The sequence below is a fragment of the Notolepis coatsorum genome, assembly GCF_963971535.1.
Source record: "Notolepis coatsorum genome assembly, chromosome: 9".
Lineage (NCBI taxonomy): Eukaryota > Metazoa > Chordata > Actinopteri > Aulopiformes > Paralepididae > Notolepis > Notolepis coatsorum.
In genome coordinates this window covers 33621609-33644355 of record NC_140173.1, presented here as the reverse complement: position 1 = coordinate 33644355, position 22747 = coordinate 33621609, and positions in this window count along the sequence as shown.

Sequence of the window (22747 nt, the reverse complement as noted above, 5' to 3'; positions counted from 1 at the left end):
AAAAAGTAAGTGTATCGGGAAAATGTGAGTAATTCAGCCCACCTGCCAGCGCCTCCTCAGGACCTAGCGGGCTCCTCCTTTTCCCGAGGAGCCCCGACAGCTGCCGAAGCGATGACCGGTGCGGCCGCCCGGAAGCAGCGTCTCTCCTCGACGAAGCGCCGTCGCTCCTCGTCAGTGAGCGACAGCGCCCCGAGCTGCATGAGTTCATCACCCAGTGGCTCACTCGTGTAATGCAGAGAGATGTCGACACCGGGAGAAGAAGGGACACGTACCTGAGCCGTTGTTCCTCGCTCACGTTCCCTCTTCCGATGTCGATTGTCCATGCGGATGGCCATGGTGATGATCTCATCCAAGTGCTCCGGCAACTCACGTACGGAGAGCTCGTCTGTCATCCGTACGGTGAGCCCTAAACAAACAACACACAACAGGGAATCTCTGGCCAAGCTGCCTCCCAAGCCGAGGAGCCGCCCCCCGGCCTCATAAATAGAGAGAACTCGGGAAGTATCAAAGATTCTTCTCAACTCCCCGGTAAAGGCGTCCACATATATATATAGATTACTGTAACAGCATCCTCTACGGCTCACCAAACACTATCCTCAATAAACTCCAATATGTCCAAAACTCTGCTGCCCGCATGCTCACCTCCACCCGTCGCTCTGATCACATCACCCCTGTCCTCCACGACCTCCACTGGCTTCCAATCAAATACAGGTTACAATTTAAAATACTACTCATCACATTTAAAGGAAAACTCCAACATTTTGGGAAATTAGCTCATTTAACATCTTCCCTGGAGTTAGACAAGAAGATACATACCTTTTTTGTCTCTCTGCATGCATTAGGCTTAGGGAACACCCGCACCGTTAGCGTAGCTTAGCTTCATCACTGGAAGTGGGTCAGACCTTTACCCTGAAGTTCCCTACAGTCCCCTACAGTCACGAAATACACTCCAAATACAACTCCAAAACGGTCCTGTAAACAGGTTGTGACCTGTGTATTTACCACATGGAGAAATAAAAATTCTTTAATTCAACATTTACGTTTTCTAAGCAGATATACTCAGAATTTTTTTTTGCCGAACCACTCCTCTCTGGGCTCAGTGATTTCACGTCACCAGTGCTACTTTCTAACATGAGGCCAGTGTTTGTTTACATTTTCATTTCATTCAAAGGATCCAAACCGATTGAAGTTATTATGGATACCATGACTGTGGTAAGTTTTCTTTTATGTTTTTAGATGGAAGGCTGTATTCCATCTGTCTAACGTTAGCGAATATTGTGAGATTGATGAATAGGACATAACGTTGCTGGACTATCGACCTAGTTAGCCCCTTTCGTGACTGCGATGCACGGCTACAGGGTTTGGGCGAGTGAATCCACACTTGTGGTATTATTATAACTCATTTATTGTGTAACGCTATCCCCTTAAAACTTACCACAGTCATGGTATCCATAATAACTTCAATCGGTTCGGATCCTCCATTGTCGGGAGTCGCGTTGCCGCGTGGGGAAGTAATCAGGACCGCGCTGCTGAAAGGCCTGCTTGCAGTCAGGGGAAGTCATCTGGACCGCACTGCTGAAAGGCCTGCCTGCAGTCAGGGGAAGTCATCTGGACCGCACTGCTGAAAGGCCTGCCTGCAGTCAGGGGAAGTCATCTGGACCGCACTGCTGAAAGGCCTGCCTGCAGTCAGGGGAAGTCATCTGGACCGCACTGCTGAAAGGCCTGCCTGCAGTCAGGGGAAGTCATCTGGACCGCACTGCTGAAAGGCCTGCCTGCAGTCAGGGGAAGTCATCTGGACCGCACTGCTGAAAGGCCTGCCTGCAGTCAGGGGAAGTCATCTGGACCGCACTGCTGAAAGGCTTGCCTGCAGTCAGGGGAAGTCATCTGGACCGCACTGCTGAAAGGCTTGCCTGCAGTCAGCTGTTGATGAGGCTCCTCAAGTTTAGCGAGTAAATGCTCACCATCGCCACAAAGAACCGAGACACAGGGCCAATCATCCGTTCCTCTGCGGCTGAGGTGACGTTATTTACAGTAAAGTGCTGCCAGCAAAGCACTTCTGACTTTATTTATGTCACAGAAATGTCATCATTCTCTTGCCCTCAGAGCCTTTGTGGTGGCGGTGATAGAAAGAGGGAGAAGGTGCGCCATCTTGTTAAGAGTTGATACTATTTCTGCTAAGAAGTGGGGAAATGAATGTCATTGTGCGCGAGCTATCGGTGAAAAGGGCTTTGTGCCCCTCTTGTCTCTCTCCGCTTTGTGCCCGGCTTGTCTCTCTCTCTGTGCCCCTCTTGTCTCTCTCTGCCACCTTGATGCCGGAGTTCAGCCCGCACCGTGCGTGTGTGTGTTTGACCGTGCGTGTGTGTATGTGTTTTATCATGTGTGTATGTGTTTGATCGTGTGTGTGTATGTGTTTGATCGTGCATGTGTGTGTGTGTTTGACCGTGCGTGTGTGTGTGTTTGACTGTGCGTGTATGTGTTTGACCGTGCGTGTGTGTGTATGTGTTTGACCGTGTGCGTGTGTATGTGTTTGATCGTGTGTGTATGTGTTTGACCGTGTGCGTGTGTATGTGTTTGATCGTGTGTGTGTGTGTATGTGTTTGACCGTGTGTGTGTGAATGTGTTTGACCATGTGTGTGTGTATGTGTTTGTCTATGTGTGTGTATGTGTTTGTCTATGTGTGTGTATGTGTTTGAACGTGTGTGAGTGTGTGTATGTGTTTGACCGTGTGTGTGTACAGTATATGTGTTTGAACATGGGTGTGTGTGTGTATGTGTTTGACCGTGTGCATGTGTGTGCTTTTTACACGGTGCATGTGTTGCTGGAGAGTGCGCATGCATGAAGCGATCTTGCCGTCTGAAATCAAATCGACGCACAGTTGCTCTCCATGTGTGCAAAATACGTTTTATATATAAATATGTTTCAATACTTAGTCTGAAATGAGATCGATAGCAAGAACACCCCCCCCCCCTCCCCCAAGCAAGGATCGAGAGTGTAAGTCAACAATATATGGGGGAAATGAATGGACATGGCTGAACTTGTAAATTAACTGCATTTATATTATTTATATAGCGCTTTTATCTAAAACCCTTTACAACTTATGCCTCACATTCACTGATTCTTTCACACATTCACACACCGACGGCGGAGGTAGCCATGCAAGGTGCCAACCTGCTCATCGGGAGCAGTTAGGGGTTAAGTGTCTTGCTCAAGGACACGTTGACACTCTGCCGGAAGGAGCCAGAATCTGTCACTCAGAGGAGAGGGACCCTTTTAGAGTACAGGGTAGTAGTAGAGAGTAGATGTCATTCATAGTCTACAATAACATAACCATGCTGTTGTGATGATGTCATGCATAGCCTAAAATAACATAACCATGCTGTTATGAAGAATAGAATAGAATAAATAAACGTTGGGACATTGATTGTCTTTAACCAAAAAGGAAATGCTTTGGACCTAAAGTTGTTTAAATATGACCACCAGTGATGGATGTCGTCAGGGACCTTGAATCCTTGTGTTGTGTTAATTACAGCTCAGGAACATTATATTGGTGTTGCTATTCATCTACATAATTTCATGGCGCTGTAATTAACACAACACAATGATTCAGTCCCCGATGACATCCCTGGTGGTCATTATTCAAACTCATTTACTCACTAACTGTCAAACTAAATGAATGTGTTCAAAACTGTTTAGAGTTTTTGGATGTATGTGAGATTAAGTGCCAGATGAATGGGCATTGTTTTTCTGGCGAAGCGCCCCTGAAATGTGTCAGGCAGTGTGATGGCAGTGGGGCAGTGGGTGCAAATCTGGTATGTCATAAATGTATAGATGTAGCAGTACTGTCTATCTGTATGTCATGTATGTCATATATGTTATGATGAATTGAAAATGGGGGACCCTGATGTAAACAAGACGAAAGTCTTTCTCTGGTCTGCACCCCCTTAACAATTGTATGTATTGAGCTGTACTGTACTGTATCCATTCTGCAATCTGTTAATCTGTTAAATTAATCTTTATTTGCTTTTTTTTGGTCGTGCAGGACCGACAGCTGAGAGAGGGAGAAACGGGAGGAGAAGAGGGGAAGACATGCGGCATATGGCCACCGGGTCTGGGAATCGAACAAAAAAAATCGAAATAAATAAATAATTATTTCAAACAAAGAAGAATATATAATACAAAATAAAAATAAAATTATTATTATAAATATCCTCAAACTAAATCATAAATTTTAATAAAGTGATTAATCTGATTAAATTAGTATTTTTTTTTTATTAAATCAACTTTCCAGACCCATCCCAGGGAGAAGCCCCAGCCAACTAAATCAATTAAATCAACTTTCTAATGAATATAACTCATCAGTTTCTTTTAATACAATAATATTAGTGTAGCCTAATTTTTATCTGCAACTGTGAATAAAAACCCCATTGGTTTAAACAGAATTAACTAAAAAAAAAAAATTTAAAATGAAAGAAATTACAAATTACAAATTCAAATGTTGATTTAAAATTCGAATGCCAACGTAATATTTGTATACTTTTTTTTATCTATTTTTTGTTCTCACTTTTTCCCGTATTTTCTCCCATCCCAATTTAGTCGTTATGCCAATTCCCTTCCTGGTCGTTGCGCGCATTTGCCCCGCACTGTCTCTATGTTCTCCTCTTGGCTCTGTATGGCTTGGGGATGGTAGGAGGGGGGTGGGGGGTCACTAGTTTTAAGATGTATATAACATGTAATGGCTCTTCTTTGAGTTTCAATTTGATATTCGTCGCAATTATAGAATTCCTGTTCAGCCAATAGACCCCACAACACACTACCATAGAGGGCAATTGGTTGTATTATTGATTTGAACATTTTCAGCCATATTCAAATTGGAATATTAATTTTGATGGAATTTCGGATGGCATAAAAAGCCATATTAAAGTGTGTGCGTGCGTGCGTGCGTGTGTGCGTGCTCGTGTGTGTGTAATTTGCTTAGATTTTTAGTACACTTGATCTCAAGAAGGTCAACATCTGGTTAATGTTAGCATGGTGTTATTCATATACCATATGTATTATCAAATAAAGAATTATAATTGATATTCTCCTTTAGTTCATTATAATTTACTCAAGCATAGTAACAGGAACAATATTTCTGACACTGTGAATACATTCCCTGAGGTTCATAGATGTCCCTAGATACCAAGAACATGCAAATGGACCTTGTAGAAGTGGAGCAATCTTCCATTTAATTGGGTGTGTACTTTTAGGGTGAATTTTCAGAAAATATGGCTAGGGCTTAAGAGGTTAAACACTGTCTGGCATGATGTTGACTAGTACTGAACCCAGGCTCTATTTAAGCATAGTCTTGTCTGGGTTCAGTACTAGTCAACATCATACCAGACAATGTTTAAAATAGAGCATGACATACTACAGAGGGCCAAAGCAGAAACTCAGATGCCATTTTATTATTATATTCTATTATGAATTCATAATACAGAGGGGTGCAGGTATGAGCGCCGGTGACCTCACAAAGAAAACCCCTACCGACACTCTGCCCGGGACATTCCCCATCTGACGGGTTTGGGGGGGGGGGGGGGGGGGGGGGGGGGGGGCTAGAGGCGCCTTTTCAGTTGACGCTCAGCCAATCAGCTGTTTGCCCACGCCTATACTGACAGCCACGCCGTCTAATTACCTAGGAATGTTTGGAAGTGGCTCGGGCTAATCCTCTCAATGCCAATCCAAAAACTAAAGAAGAAGAAAAACAACCGCCAACAACTGGAATAACGACAAGAACAAGTCGTACTGTTATCGGCAGCGTGGGGGGAGGGGTGTGTGTGTGTGTATGGGCAGCGAGGGGGATTCCCCCGACCGACGGTTTTAAAGAATATTCCAGAAGCAGTGAGGTGAGGTGTCGGCGTGTGTACCGTGTGTCTACGCGGCTGTCCGGACATGTTCTGGAAGGAGCACTCGTCGGGGTGACATTTAGAATTACACCTCTCTCAACTCCTTCCTTTGAAGACAGTTTGTCTTCATGAATAGGGGAGTCGGGGCGGGGAAACTTGAGATGAGCCCGAGAGGCAAGCTGATAGTTGATACGGCTAATAGTGACCGACAACGGGTTGTGCTCTGAGACTCAAAACAAAACCCTACTGACTGACTGACTGACTGACTGACTGACTGACTACTGACTGACTGACTGACTGACTGACTGACTGACTGACTACTGACTGACTGACTGACTACTGACTGACTGACTGACTACTGACTGACTGACTGACTGACTACTGACTACTGACTGACTGACTGACTACTGACTGACTGACTGACTGACTGACTGACTGACTGACTGACTGACTGACTGACTGACTGACTACTGACTGACTGACTGACTGACTGACTGACTACTGACTGACTGACTGACTGACTGACTGACTGACTGACTGACTGACTGACTGACTGACTGACTGACTGACTGACTGACTGACTGACTGACTGACTGACTGACTGACGCATGCGTGAGCAGGTCTGGACCTAGCACATTTGGGGCCCTATGGCAAGCTCAAAACATCTTAACAGTTATACAGTAAAGTACTGCACCTTTATTTATTACAAACAAGAACAAGAGCTAAGTGCACACTAAAAAATTTAAACAAATAAACAACTTAGCTAACAAACAATAATAATAATAATAATAATAATAATAATAATAATAATAATAATAATAATAATAATAATAATAATAATAATAATAATAATAATAATAATAATAATAATAATAATAATAATAATAATAATAATAATAATAATAATAATAATAATAATAATAATAATAATAATAATAATAATAATAATAATAATAATAATAATAATAATAATAATAATAATAATAATAATAATAATAATAATAATAATAATAATAATAATAATAATAATAATTATTATTATTATTATTATTATTATTATTATTATAATAATAATAATAATAATAATAATAATAATAATAATAATAATAATAATAATAATAATAATAATAATAATAATAATAATAATAATAATAATAATAATAATAATAATAATAATAATAATAATAATAATAATAATAATAATAATAATAATAATAATAATAATAATAATAATAATAATAATAATAATAATAATAATAATAATAATAATAATAATAATAATAATAATAATAATAATAATAACAAACAATAAAATAATGTGCAAATTAGCTTTCAAAGAAAATTAAGAAGAAATGTAAAGTGCACACTAAAGAATTAAAACAAATAAACAACTTAGCTAACAAACAATAATAATAATAATAATAATAATAATAATAATAATAATAATAATAATAATAATAATAATAATAATAATAATAATAATAATAATAATAATAATAATAATAATAATAATAATAATAATAATAATAATAATAATAATAATAATAATAATAATAATAATAATAATAATAATAATAATAATAATAATAATAATAATAATAACAACAAACAATACAATAATTTGCTTTCAAAGAAAATTAACACATTGACGACCAGCGTCAAGCGCCGATTTATAGGCCAGAGGACGAGCGTTGTCAACAAACCGATGTACTTTCTAACAGCTATATATATACTTTATAGTATTGCTATCTGTCCATTCTCATTGTCACTTGAGTGCATAAACCGTGCCTTCATAATGGCTTAAAGAAAATAAGAATCCATCGGTTGGTTGTCATTTTATAGCGCCGTGAATATAAGGTTTATCGCAGTTTTCGCCTAGTCTTTTTTCTGGGGAGCTAGATAATAGGCTAAAGGCTAGTCACGTTATATCAAACGCCATTTCTGCTGTATATATACGAATGAAATAAAACAAACTGCATAGCATCCGGACTATTACAGAGCATCTATGGATGAAATGGGGGCGGCGGGCGCCGATTACTATTATTGATTAGCAATACAGTGTGCATTCAATCAGCCATGTTCACTGATTGATCACGTTGCGTTTTAAAACAATGTCCAATCCAGCTGTAATTTGGGGGAATACTATCCTACCGTCAGCCCATGTGATCGCCGGCAGCATTTAGTCAGTAGTCATCGGCATCTGGTAGATCGATATGTCCATTGGTTGATCATAAATCCCATTATTCCAGGCTGAAATCTGCGTTCGGTAACGGGATCAAAGATGGAGGGTGTTCGTTTGGGACCGAGGCTCATATGAAACGCCCACAGACAGTAAAAAAAAGATTTTTCAATCGCCCTCAATGATACTGCAGTGGAGCGATGGCGCCCCTAAGCGGATCTGGCCGGTATTGCATGTTTCGAAAATCAAATAAGCGGGTAGGTCCTGCAAGTTGATCGCGGACGTTAATAGCGTTATTAATATGGAATAAAACAATAACAACTTGCCACGAGTTAACTCGTGGCTCTGGTCCTCAACGGGTGGAATCGAAACACGAGTTAATTCGTGCTTGGGCGGCAAAGTGTTAAGAAGAAATGTAAAGTGCACACTAAAGAATTAAAACAAACAACTTAGCTAACAAACAATAATAATAATTTAATAAAAATAAAAGAATATGCAGGGTGCAGTTTTTTGCGCCCACCTCTGGGTGGCCTATAGGAAGCTGTAGGCCGTGTAGGAGCCGTGTGTGCGTGAGCCGTGTAGGCGAGCATTGAGCAGCGGAGCGTACACGAATGGAAGCGGATATGGACCAGTTAGCCTATAGCTGTTGGCCAAAGACATCTTTCCCGGAGTTTTAACCTATAGGCTAGTGGTCCTTATCCACTTCCATTAATTTGTGCTAAGCTAGGCTAGCTTGCAGCCGGATAGCTTTCTGCTGAACGCACAGAGAGGAGATTGGTATCTATTAGGGATATTATCGGCCGATATTGGCATTAAAATGTAATATCGGAAAATATCTGTATCGGTTTAAAAAAAAGAAAATTATTATTATAATTTTTTTTTTACATTTATTTAAACTTTACTTACCCAGGCAAGCAACTAAGAACTAATTCTTATTTTATTTATTGTCAAAAGTATGCATAATGTTGTGTTAATTCCATGACAAGAGATGTTAATTACCTGAAATTATTCCGTTTTTGGGGGGGGGGGGACCCTGCATATATCGGTATCGGTTGATATCGGTATCGGAAATTAAGAGTTGGACAATATCGGTATATCGGATATCGGTAAAAAAGCCAATATCGAACATCCCTAGTATCTATCTTCTGGCCTGACGATGACGATAGGCGCGATATTCCCGTCATGTTGCCGCCTTCCTTCGAGCTCTTGGACAAACGCTCCAGCTATCAGTAGCCTACATGACTGAATTCTATTCATAGCTGCGAAGGCATTTCCTATGTAGACTACCTAGACAACAATGTAGACTAAACAGGAGATCAAGCTACAAGCTAGAAGGATTCTCTCGCCTCTCTTACGTTTCTCATTCAGGCAAGACAGCCTGACAGCACCTTCGCCACTCTCTCTCTCTCTCGTTAAAAGTGGTGCTCACTCACCCACAGCTGTGGGCTCTCTCGCTCTCACCAGTCAACATTGACTAAATGTATTCCAGCCAGATCATGCAACCGAGATGTTATTTCTAGAATTCAAACGGCTGCTTTCTAAATGAATGGAGGCATTCTTCTATACAATCCACAGCAGAAAATATTATCCATCAAACAGGACATATTTTGTTTTCATGCATTTTGAACGGTAGCCTCCTACTATATTACTAGGCCTACTTGTAAAAAAGTGGGGAACTATTGTGGTTCAATAATAAGACATCTCTGAAAGATATATTTAAATTGATAAAAAAAAAAAAAAGGCCTATTGTCAGAGTTGAATTGTACAGATATTCTGGCGTGTGACCCAGTGCTAGACCAACATTAATTATTATAAGAAGTGGGAGGGCTTTATCATCACATGCCGCACCCACACAGCACTCTCATAGGCTCAGAGTCACTGTCCATCATTTTGTCTGACATTTACTTTTACAATTTGAGAGCATACATCTTAACAGTGCCATAATCAACCAGACATCTTAACCTACAATATGTCATTTCCGGCCACTAGGAGTCTCTGACTCAATACAATAACAAAAGATGGTGTTTGATGATGACATGAAGGAGTGATCATGGAAGTTGTTGCCTTCATTGTTAAAATGTACTTTTCTTTGCTTTTGTAAGTGAATGGAAAATGTTAGCGCCATTTGTGCCCTATTCCGGGAGATATAGTTAAATAAAAACATAAATTTGGGTAAATAAAAACACAGATTTGGGTGGTCTAACCTAGTTTGTTAGTTAGGGATGAGTCAACCTTTCTAACTAGTAGGGTCTGTTTCATAAATATGGTAGTTTATAGCAAAACGTTTTAGTTTTTGAATGGAAAATGAAACGATAGCTATCCGCTAAAAGGGAGCTGTCAATCAAGCGTGAACTGCTCCTAAAGAGCCAATCGTCCAATCACAGTGTGATATTGGCAGCATGGCGGTTCATCAGGGAGTAAAGGGGATATGACATCATTGACAGGCGACCAGAGGACACGGCATCTAGTAGAAGAAGAAGAAAATCAACTTATTTTTTAACATGTAACAGACACAACACAATACAATAACAAATAAAATAGGACATAACGAATTCAATTAAATCAAATAAATTATAATAAAATACATTAAAAAACAATGACATTGGGATCACAAGACAGGGAGAATATATACAAATACAAATAAAATAATAATAATACAATTATATTGCTAAAAGACATTCCTTCCCCCCACCCCAGGGTTTGAAGATTGTTGTAAACATTTCAAATAATGTAAGTACACAACTCAACAAAATACATTACATAAGTCGGTCGTTTTTAGACATTTTAATTTGGAAATGTTATATATATTATCTTTAACAGCGTCATAGTCACCCTCCACAGCACGTCACCAGTCATGTCAGTGACTACCTCCTCTATCTTGGAAAGAAACTGTTGCATTAAAAGGAAAATGCCCAAAATATCATACAGTACCTAGTGTAAATTACTAACGAGTCGGTCGCAGTCAACCAGCACCTGCTAACGGGTCTGTCCCTTTAGCTCAGCTGGTTAGAGCGGCTGCCTGTGGATCTTATCATGGTCCCTTTAGCTCAGCTGGTTAGAGCGGCTGCCTGTGGATCTTATCATGGACCCTTTAGCTCAGCTGGTTAGAGCGGCTGCCTGTGGATCTTATCATGGACCCTTTAGCTCAGCTGGTTAGTGCGGCTGCCTGTGGATCTTATCATAGACCCTTTATCTCAGCTGGTTAGAGCGGCTGCCTGTGGATCTTATGGACCCTTTAGCTCAGCTGGTTAGAGCGGCTGCCTGTGGATCTTATGGACCCTTTAGCTCAGCTGGTTAGAGCGGCTGCCTGTGGATCTTATCATGGTCCCTTTAGCTCAGCTGGTTAGAGCGGCTGCCTGTGGATCTTATGGACCCTTTAGCTCAGCTGGTTAGAGCGGCTGCCTGTGGATCTTATGGACCCTTTAGCTCAGCTGGTTAGAGCGGCTGCCTGTGGATCTTATGGACCCTTTAGCTCAGCTGGTTAGAGCGGCTGCCTGTGGATCTTATGGACCCTTTAGCTCAGCTGGTTAGAGCGGCTGCCTGTGGATCTTATGGACCCTTTAGCTCAGCTGGTTAGAGCGGCTGCCTGTGGATCTTATGGACCCTTTAGCTCAGCTGGTTAGAGCGGCTGCCTGTGGATCTTATGGACCCTTTAGCTCAGCTGGTTAGTGCGGCTGCCTGTGGATCTTATGGACCCTTTAGCTCAGCTGGTTAGAGCGGCTGCCTGTGGATCTTATCATGGACCCTTTAGCTCAGCTGGTTAGTGCGGCTGCCTTGGATCTTATGGACCCTTTAGCTCAGCTGGTTAGAGCGGCTGCCTGTGGATCTTATGGACCCTATAGCTCAGCTGGTTAGTGCGGCTGCCTGTGGATCTTATGGACCCTTTAGCTCAGCTGGTTAGAGCGGCTGCCTGTGGATCTTATGGACCCTTTAGCTCAGCTGGTTAGAGCGGCTGCCTGTGGATCTTATCATGGACCCTTTAGCTCAGCTGGTTAGAGCGGCTGCCTTGGATCTTATGGACCCTTTAGCTCAGCTGGTTAGAGCGGCTGCCTGTGGATCTTATGGACCCTATAGCTCAGCTGGTTAGTGCGGCTGCCTGTGGATCTTATGGACCCTTTAGCTCAGCTGGTTAGAGCGGCTGCCTGTGGATCTTATGGACCCTTTAGCTCAGCTGGTTAGAGCGGCTGCCTGTGGATCTTATGGACCCTTTAGCTCAGCTGGTTAGTGCGGCTGCCTGTGGATCTTATCATGGTCCCTTTAGCTCAGCTGGTTAGAGCGGCTGCCTGTGGATCTTATGGACCCTTTAGCTCAGCTGGTTAGTGCGGCTGCCTGTGGATCTTATCATGGTCCCTTTAGCTCAGCTGGTTAGTGCGGCTGCCTATGGATCTTATGGACCCTTTAGCTCAGCTGGTTAGAGCGGCTGCCTGTGGATCTTATGGACCCTTTAGCTCAGCTGGTTAGAGCGGCTGCCTGTAGATCTTATGGACCCTTTTAGGGATGGGCATTTTTAAGAAAAATCCAGATCGATTATAAGCCAAACGGTGAAGTATAATTATTAGTGCTGTCAAACAATTAAAATATTTAACTCGATTAATCGCATGAGTGTCCATAGTTAACTCGCGATTAATCGCAAATTAATCGCATTTTTTTTTTTAATTTTTTTTTTACCTTAAACAGATCTTTTTCAAGTTCCAAGTTTTAATACTCTTATCAACATGCGAGTCAACAAATGCTTGCTTTATGCAGCCATTTAACACAAAAGGATGACCCTCATGCATTGCAAATTTGCATCAAATTCAAAACAGAGTGATGCACAAAATAACTTAAAAGAAAATAATAATTTAAAACAATGAATAAAGTGTGCATGAAATAATAGGGGAAAGAAAACGTTAGGAACTTGTTACATTCACACACACAAGGGCTGATTAATCACACACCCCCCTCTCTCCCTCACACACACACTCTCCCAGCTCTCTTTCTCTTTTGCCCTTCCTCATCTCTCTCACCCCCCTCTCTCTCTATATCTAACTCACACACACACACACACACACACACACACACACACACACACACACACACACACTTCAGAAACAAACATAGTATCAATGAGAGCATCAATAATACACCTGAGTGAAGTCTAGTTAAAAAAAAAAGTTTTTTTTTTTTTTTTTTTTTTTTTTAGTTAATCTTGAGTTAAAAAAGAATCAACTAGAATCAACTTCTTTAGCTCAATGTTACCGTTACCCCCTCCTGCTGATTACTGGAAAACATTACACTCCACCGCATATACATTTATTTGGAATAACAAACCTCCACGAATAAAAAGATCCACTGCACAGAGGAACAAAGCCGATGGAGGTTTAGCATTTCCAGACTTCTACCACTATTTTAAAGCGTTCTCTTTAAGACCACTGAGCACCTGGTTTGATCCTCAAGCATCTGTATCCTGGAGAACATTAGAAGAAAACATAGTGGCACCACATAGATTGCAGGATATAGTATACATCAAATTATCAATTAAGCAATGCGACTTGAAATTTGGCCCTCTTATAACACATGTGATTTGGATATGGCGTGACACACAGAAAAAATCTACTAACCAACACAAATGGCATAGCCATTCTCCCCTATTCAATAACAATGCACTCCTTATTGCACAACGACCTATCAGATATCCCAAATGGGAAAAGCAAGGCATACATACATTGGGAGATATATTCAACGAACGGGGTTTCTGTAGCTATCATGAAATTCAGAACCAATTTAACCTCACCAGCTCCACTTATTATTTCTATATACAGTTATTAGCAACTTTGAAGGCTCACGGAGTCCCATTAAAGATACCACTTGAGCACCACAGATATCACAAATTCTCTATGAAAGGGAGACATCGAGAGGCTTCGTATCTGACTTTTATCATCACTTACTAACGTCTTCGTATGGAATCCTTCCCCTAGACTCAGTTTGGAGGAGGGATATACCAGACTTGAAAGTAGATTTTGATTGGCAAGAAGTCTGGGCAAACGTTCGACTAGCGTCACGCAACCCGGACCATCAACAGATGAATCTTAATTATATTCATAGGACTTACCTGACACCTATAAGATTGAACCGAATGGGGCTTAAACAAGACTCTCTATGCTCCTTGTGTCTAAGAGGTGATATAGGTACATTTATGCATATGTATTGGGAATGCCCTCCTGTTAAGATATTCTGGGAAGAAGTCACTACGCAATTATCAGAATTTTTATTTCTGAACATACCTGTAATGCCTTCTGTATTGTTGTTGAATGATGTTTCGCAGTTAGCAGCCTCTATACAGCTAAAGAGACTAATTTTGTGCGGTCTTACGGCTGCTAAAAAGTTGATAGCATCACGATGGATTCAACCGGATAAAATGTGCCGGAAGGTATGGGTTCTTACCTATCTCGATGTGATTTATTTAGAGATATCTACAGCAAGAATTTTAGGTGTCAATGAAGCCAGCATTGCAATCTGGTTAGAAGTGGTGGAGAGAATACAGGTTAGCATATGAAGTGTAATCTCTGGTTAGAAATGAATAATGGATGGATTATCCAAGGGGGGTCCTGGGGGGGGGGGGGGGGGAAGAACGAGCAAGAGCATATGTATGTACTATATTGTATAATGGGAATTATGTATATATCTCGCAACCTACATTTATTTATTCAAATACAGAAATGTATATTTCTGTGATTTATTGAGATATTTACTGTTAAAGGGGAACTATCTTATAAATGGCCTTTTTGAGTGTTTAGCATTGTTTCCTAGCTATGTGAACTTATATTAATATGATCTATGTCTCAAAATGCTCATATTGGCGCATTCTTCCAATTCTCCTCTCACAATATTCACCCTCACTGAACTGAGTCATTTGAAAATGTGCCTATATGTGATGTCATAAAGACACCGCTGCATGTTAATGTTCAGGCGAAGACGACGCTGCGCAGTGGTTTAGGAGCCCAGCCTCAAAACAGCTTGAGATCTTGAGGTAGAAAAATTCTGTTTTTGAGGACTTGATTAGAAATACAAAACAATGAATAAAAAAAAAAATATATATTACAGAGGTGTTCCATAGACTCACAGGAATTGTGTAAAAGTGCCCAAATAGTGAAAGAAATAGTAAAATAGTTCCCCTTTAATGTTTGTCTTGTCAAAAAATAATAAAAACATTTGTTAAAAAAAAAATCAGATCGATTGATCGCATGCTATACTCGAGTGTGATCGTGTAATACTCGAAAAGGGGAAAAAAACTAAAAAAATTTATAATAATAATAATTTCTTTTTTACTTAATTTTGTTCATTCACATATATGTTTAAGGAAACCAACAAACACTTATAATCTTACACATACATGTGAGACAAATATGTAATTTTCTTTTTAAACAAAATATTTTAATATATATTTTTTTCATAAAAATTATTAATAATTTAAGATCGATTTTTCTCATAGCTACAAGTAATTGATTCGATTACTCACGCCCATCCCTAGTCCCTTTAAATCAGCTGGTCTGTGCGTTCAGTAGAAAGCTATCTGGCTACATGTTAGCCTAGCTTAGCACAATGAATGGAAGCGGACAGAACCGGCACTGTCCGCTTCCATTCATTGTGCTAAGCTAGGCTAACATGTAGCCAGATAGCTTTCTACTGAACGCACAGAGAGGAAACTGGTATCTATCTCCTTGTCTCTCTCTCTGGAGAAGACGGTAAGCGAATTGCCCGAAATGTTGGTGTGTTCCTTTATTACTGTAAAGCATCTCGTTCCACAAACTGCTTCCCTGCCTTTGCACCAACACCCTGCAACACAGGGTCAAGAGTCCAGTGTGGATATATAGCCCTTTAAGAAGGTCTTATCCAGCTTCTTACGTCTCAAGCTGTAATTCTTGCTAAAGTGCTGTCTGCCGTATTTCCTCTGGTGGCTTAACCCTTTCACAACCACACTACAGAAGGTTAACCCTTTCACCACCACACTACAGAAGGTTAACCCGTTCACTACCACACTGCAGACGTGTGGTAGTGAAAGGGTTAACATTATGTAGTGTGGTAGTGAAAGGGGTAACCTTCTGTAGTGTGGTAGTGAAAGGGTTAACCTTCTGTATTGTCGCAGTGAAAGGGTTAACCTTCTGTAGTGTGGTAGTTGTCACTTACGTTGGTTTTAGTGATCATAACCTAGTTGCTAAATACCTAAAGCTGGCTCCAAGATAAATGATAGAAGGTCTTATAAGGGGTTTAATCCATCAATTTGTGGAGGAAGTAAAGAATAAGCAATGGTTTGATGTTTGCCACGAAGAAAACACAGAAAAAGCACTGGGAGTATTTATGAAGTATTTCATAGGGATTGCCAATCAGCATCTCCAATGAGAAAATGGTCGGCACGGTCAAATTGTGCACCTTGGTTGCAGTAGCGGCCGCTGGGTACTTCGCCACTAGGGGCGCTATACCAAATATTTTGTACAGTACAGTACAGTACCACGCAACACTCATGGCAAGACGTGAGCGATTCGACTCACGCTCACTGCAATGAATCGGCTCTTATGAACGAGTCGCTCAGCTGTTACTACAACAACACACAACCAGTCAAATAAAGTATAGTCTAGACTCTAATTCACAACTTGAAACACAATATATAAATAGAAAAGTTAGAAACAAAACTCGCCCGTCTACAAACACAGGCAGATCTCTCCCTCTCTCCTTCTCTCTCTCACACACAGCGCGACGTGGAATCGATTCGTTACACAATCAGACCTATTATATACCAAGAATAACTTCAGTATGAGTACAGGGCTGTACACATATTTTGCATATTGTTAAACGAGCCAAGGCTAGCTATTAAACTATCGATATGAATCGAAAATCTGGGACCCTGATGTAAACAAGACAAACGTCTTTCTCTGGTCTGCATCCCCTTAACAATTGTGTGTATTGAGCCGTACTGTATTGTACCCATTCTGCAATCTGTTAATAAAGTTCTCATTCATTCATTCAAACATAGACGATATTGAACAAGCCATAATCCACGTATTTTCAATCCGAGAGAGCTGCAGTAGTTAAATCAATGAGCCATCGATAAATAAACAATCAGCAATGTCTCGCTTCATGAATGGCCAGCAGTAGTACTGCTCCTAAAAAAACTATTTACAAACGTTAACGTTAAGCAGAGAGAGAGAGAGAGAGAGAGAGAGAGAGAGAGAGAGAGAGAGAGAGAGAGAGAGAGAGAGAGAGAGAGAGAGATTTCTTCAACCTCGAACCTAAATTCCTTAGCAACCCGTGTTACCAAGTAAACAAATCACGGAACGATAGCCTAGTACTACTAACGTTAGCTCCCAGAACGATAGCCAGTTAGCCCGCACCAGCCTAGTACTAGTACTAACGTTAGCTGCCAGAACGATAGCCAGTTAGCCCGCACCAGCCTAGTACTAGTACTAACGTTAGCTCCCAGAACGATAGCCAGTTAGCCCGCACCAGCCTAGTACTAGTACTAACGTTAGCTGCCAGAACGATAGCCAGTTAGCCCGCACCAGCCTAGTACTAGTACTAACGTTAGCTCCCAGAACGATAGCCAGTTAGCCCGCACCAGCCTAGTACTAGTACTAACGTTAGAGAGAGAGAGAGAGAGAGAGACTCACTGTTTAGTTGAAACGTCCAGGGCAGGAGAGCTTGATATCCGCCATATAGCTTGTTAGCCAAGTGTTAGCTCAGCTGAGCTCGTCGACGTTAGCACAACACTCAACAAGTACATTCCTTTGTCCATTTCCGCTCGAACAGACTGCAAACTACCTGGCGTTCTATCGCCATGCTCTAAGACAAACTCTAACCTTAACCAACTTTGAAAGAGTGCCTAAGCTTAACAGTCTAAAGAAAGAACTTGCAGTCACGGCACGGCACGCTCTAAGACAAACAACAGTCCTAGTACCAGGAACCAAGCTAGAAGCTAGAATTGGAACATTAGAAATTGGATTCGGCCAATCAGAGATCGTCTCTGTGAAATTCTGCCATGGAAAAAAATACTGGCGTCGGCCAATCAGAGAGCGTCTCCGCGAAATGCGGCTATGGAAATTCTCACGGAAGTTCACGCTGCTTTCTAGACCGCTTCAAATCGCGCTCGGATTCCAACATAATAGTCATATTTCAACGCACAACGGCGTATGCACTGATTGGCTGTGACGGAGACAGCGATCAAACTGTGACGCGCACTCAGAGCGATATCGCGTATAGCCCGGGCCGAGAAATACAAAAAAAAAAAAAAAACGTGATGTCACTTCCTGCTCTGGAAAACGATGTTTTTTTAATTTAGATAATAACGTTATATTGTGCATTGGAAATACAAACATACTTAAAATGAGTAAATATTATTAATTTTAAACATGTTTATATTATTTATAGGGCTATAAAACACAAAAACGAAAACGTTTTATTGTCTTCTTCTCTGATTTAACAGCAGCTGGCCAGCAGGTGGGTCGGCGCCCTAGCGCCCCTAGTGGTAGAGCCGCCACTGCTTGGTTGAATAATGAGATGAGAAGTTTGATGGTCCAATGAGATGATGCAAAAAAACTGCAAATGGAACAGGTCATCTATGTGACAAACAACATTACTGTAAACTAAGAAGCGCGGTAACCAAATTGAATAAATGTAGAAAGAGGGAATACTACATGCAGAAAATCAGTGATTCTAAAATGATGGGAAAAGATTATGGAGAACGTTGAATAACATAATGGGGAGGAACTCAAACATGCATCCTTCCTTTATAGAAACAGAGGGTAAATTCCTTACCAAGCCAGCAGATATTGCAAATCATTTTAATGATTATTTTACAATTAAAGTAGACAAGCTGAGGAATGCCATGGGCGCAGTCGAGGACACAGTGTCACATCACATCATTAAAGATTGTATCATGAGGGAAAGGCAGTGCATGTTTGAATTCCACTATGTTACAGAAGAACATGTTGAAAATATGCTTTTACACCTGTCTGATGATAAATCTCCTGGTATTGACAACTTGGATGGTAAACTGCTCAACATGACTGCCAAATACATATCTAAGCCAGTCACATCTTCAATAAATGTTTAGAGCAAGGTGTGTGCCCCGAGATCTGGAAGGAAGCCAAGGTTATCCCATTACCTAAGGACAAAAGAAAAACCTTCGCTGGTTCCAACAGTCGACCCAAAAGTCTCCTCCCAGTGTTAAGTAAAATAATAGAAAAAATGTTATACACCCAAATTCAAAACTACTTTTCAATAACAGTCTGCAAACTAACAACACAAACTACCAACATGCAGATGGTCACTCTACAAGCACAGCACCTGCCCAAATGACCGACGACTGGTTTAAGAACATGGATGATAGGAGGCTTGTTGGAGCTGTGATGTTAGACTTTAGCACAGCTTTCGATGTGATCGATCATAGTCTGCTGCTGAACAAACTAAAATGCTATGGCTTTGGCTCTGTTGCTATGTGTTGGATGGAGACCTACCTGACTAGGAGAAGCCAGCGAGTATTTTTCAATGGGAGCTTTTCTGAAAGTAAGGTGTTGCAGTGTGGGGTCCCACAGGGAAGTTCGCTTGGGCCCTTGCTATACTCAATATTCACAAACGACCTCCCTTATGTATTAAATAAATCTAGTGTAATCATGTATGCTGATGATTTGACAATGTACAGTACAGCATCAACATGTAGTGAGTTAAACAATATACTTAAAATAGAGCTTAAAGCCATAACAGACTGGTTCAACAATAACAAACTGGTACTCAACATTGCAAAAACAAAAGCAATGGTGTTCGGATCCAGGCACATATTAACTTAAGCAGCGATCCACAATTAAGCCTGACTCTGGCTGGTCAGCCAGTGGAACAGGTAAAAGAGGCTAAGTTGCTTGGCATGGTTCTTGATTCTGGTTTAAAGTGGACAAAGCCAATTGACAGTGTCATAACACAAATAGGAATGAGCATAGCTGTGACAAGAAAATGCACAGTAGTATTTAACACCAACCACTTTGAAAGAAGTCATCCAGGCTCTGGTTTTGTCACATCTTGAATACTGTCCCGTCATATGGTCATCAGCAGCAAAAACACATATACAGAAACTACAAATAGCTCAAAATAAGGCTGCCAGACTAGCTCTCCACTGTTCAAAGCGCACTAACATTGGAGTTATGCACAGAAATGTATCATGGCTTCCGGTTGAGAAACGTCTGCAATCCCGTCTCATTACTTTTATCAGAAATGTTCAAGTTGTCAAAAAACCACAGTATTTTTATGATCATATAGTTTACATAAGAGAAGAACATGACCATATGACCAAACAGGCAGACAAGCTACGTCAGGCCATCTACTGGCACCTAAACCCAGAACAAATCTACTAAAATCTTCTGTGACTTACAGAGCTATCATGGAATGGAACTCATTGCCAAGCTACTTCGCTGAAATAGAATCCAAAATCACTTTCAAGAAAATCTTTAAATACCATCTACTAACGAGCATGCACTGAACCTTTATGGCATAGCGGTGAAAATCAATTGACTGTTAATTGTATTTATGTTGATAGCAGTGAGTGCTGCTCAGGAAGCACTATTTATTTTATTTTATTTATTTTATTTGAATACTTTATACTAATAATTATCTTGTAAAATATCATCCTTATTAACTGAGGATGAGATTGTTAATGATGTTGATAATGATGTAATGTATTTGAATATTGTTGTATCGTTGTGTGTGCCGGACCCCAGGAAGCATAGCTTTTGTCAAGTGCAAGAGCTAATGGGGATCCTAAATAAACATAAACATAAACACATATAAACAACACTCCTGATGTAGAAGCAGAAGTCTTCTACAAGTATTTTAAGTATTTGTATTTGTCAGGCAGCAATACCCCACCTGGGTACCTGGTAACCTAGCAAACTGGTCCCCGAGCGGGAATAAAACTCAGGACCTTCTTGCTGTGAGGTGACAGTGTTAACCCTTTCACTGCCACACGACAGAAGGTTAAACCTTTACTATCACACAACCGACGGCGACTGTCGGTTGTGTGATAGTAAAGGGTTAACCTTCTGTCGTGTGGCAGTGAAAGGGTTAACCGGCTGTTGTGTGGCAGTGAAGGGGTTAACCTTATGTGAATTCGTCAAATGTATACTTCGTCAAATGTATATACTCTCTTTTTTAGACTATTTTTGTATCACAAACAGTACTGTATTTGTAAATCTGGTATGTCATAAATGTATAGATGCAGCAGTACTGTCTATCTGTATGTCATATATGTTATGATGAATTGAAAATGGGGGACCCTGATGTAAACAAGACGAAAGTCTTTCTCTGGTCTGCATCCCCTTAACAATTGTGTGTATTGAGCTGTACTGTATTTTACACATTCTGCAATGTGTTAATAAAAATTTCAATCAATCAATTTAAATTGTCGCAGTGAAAGGGTTAACCGTTTTGGTAGTGCGGCAGTGAAAGGGTTAACCACTACCCCACTGTGCCACCCAGTAAACAACAATCCAACACACCCAGTTGCACACAACACACAATAGATCATTTTATGAGGTCAGTGAGGTAAAAAAAAAAAATTCACTACAATGAAGTGACTACTATGGGGAGTGACATCATCAGGAGTGACATCATCAGACATGAATACAGCTGGACGCATTGGATCCACAAGGGTCTCATCTTTCCACTCATAACCAGTTCATACGATTCCACGACTCATAGGGTGAACAAATGACACATCCTGAAGCACCTGGAGGCCTATTGTCCTACTGTTGTGATGATTCATTGAGTCAGACGGTAGTTCACTGTGACAGTCTGCTGTTGACAGGACCTAAGAGAGGGCGGAGCTTACAGACAGATCGTACAACGGTGGATTGTTTTGTCAGCAGACCAAGTGGGCTCTGCTCGCTCCTCCTGTATGCTGCGACTCAACATACTCAACAAATAATTCAGTCACTAGTTCCAAAAGTGAGGAATGAATAGTATTTGTCCCTGGGTTCAGAGAGGCAAAGTAGACATGGGGGTGGGAGAGGGAGAGGGAGAGAGAGAGAGAGAGAGAGAGAGAGAGAGAGAGAGAGAGAGAGAGAGAGAGAGAGAGAGAGAGAGAGAGAGAGAGAGAGAGAAGAGAGAGAGAGGAGAGAGAGAGAGAGAGAAGAGAAAGAGAGAGAGAGAGAGAGAGAGAGAGAGAGAGAGAGAGAGAGAGAGGGGGGGGGGTGTGAGAGAGATGAGGAAGGGGGCAAGAGAGAAAGAGACCTGGGAGAGTGTGTGTGTGAGAGAGAGAGAGAGAGAGAGAGAGCGAGAGAGAGAGAGAGAGAGAGAGAGAGAGAGAGAGAGAGAGAGAGAGAGAGAGAGAGAGAGAGAGAGAGAGAGAGAGAGAGATGCGGGGGGGGGGGGTGCATCACTCTGTTCTGAATTTGCATGAGGGTCATCCTTTTGTGTTAAATGGCTGCATAAAGCAAGCATTTGTTGACTCTCATGTTGATAAGAGTATTAAAACTGAAAAATATCCATTTAAGGTAGATTTAGAACAGATAAAAATATGCGATTAATTTGCAATCTGTTAATACAATGCCGTGCAGGTGATTGATTGAATTAAATCTTTATTAACAGATTGCAGAATGGGTACAATACAGTACGGCTCAATACACACAATTGTTAAGGGGATGCAGACCAGAGAAAGACTTTCGTC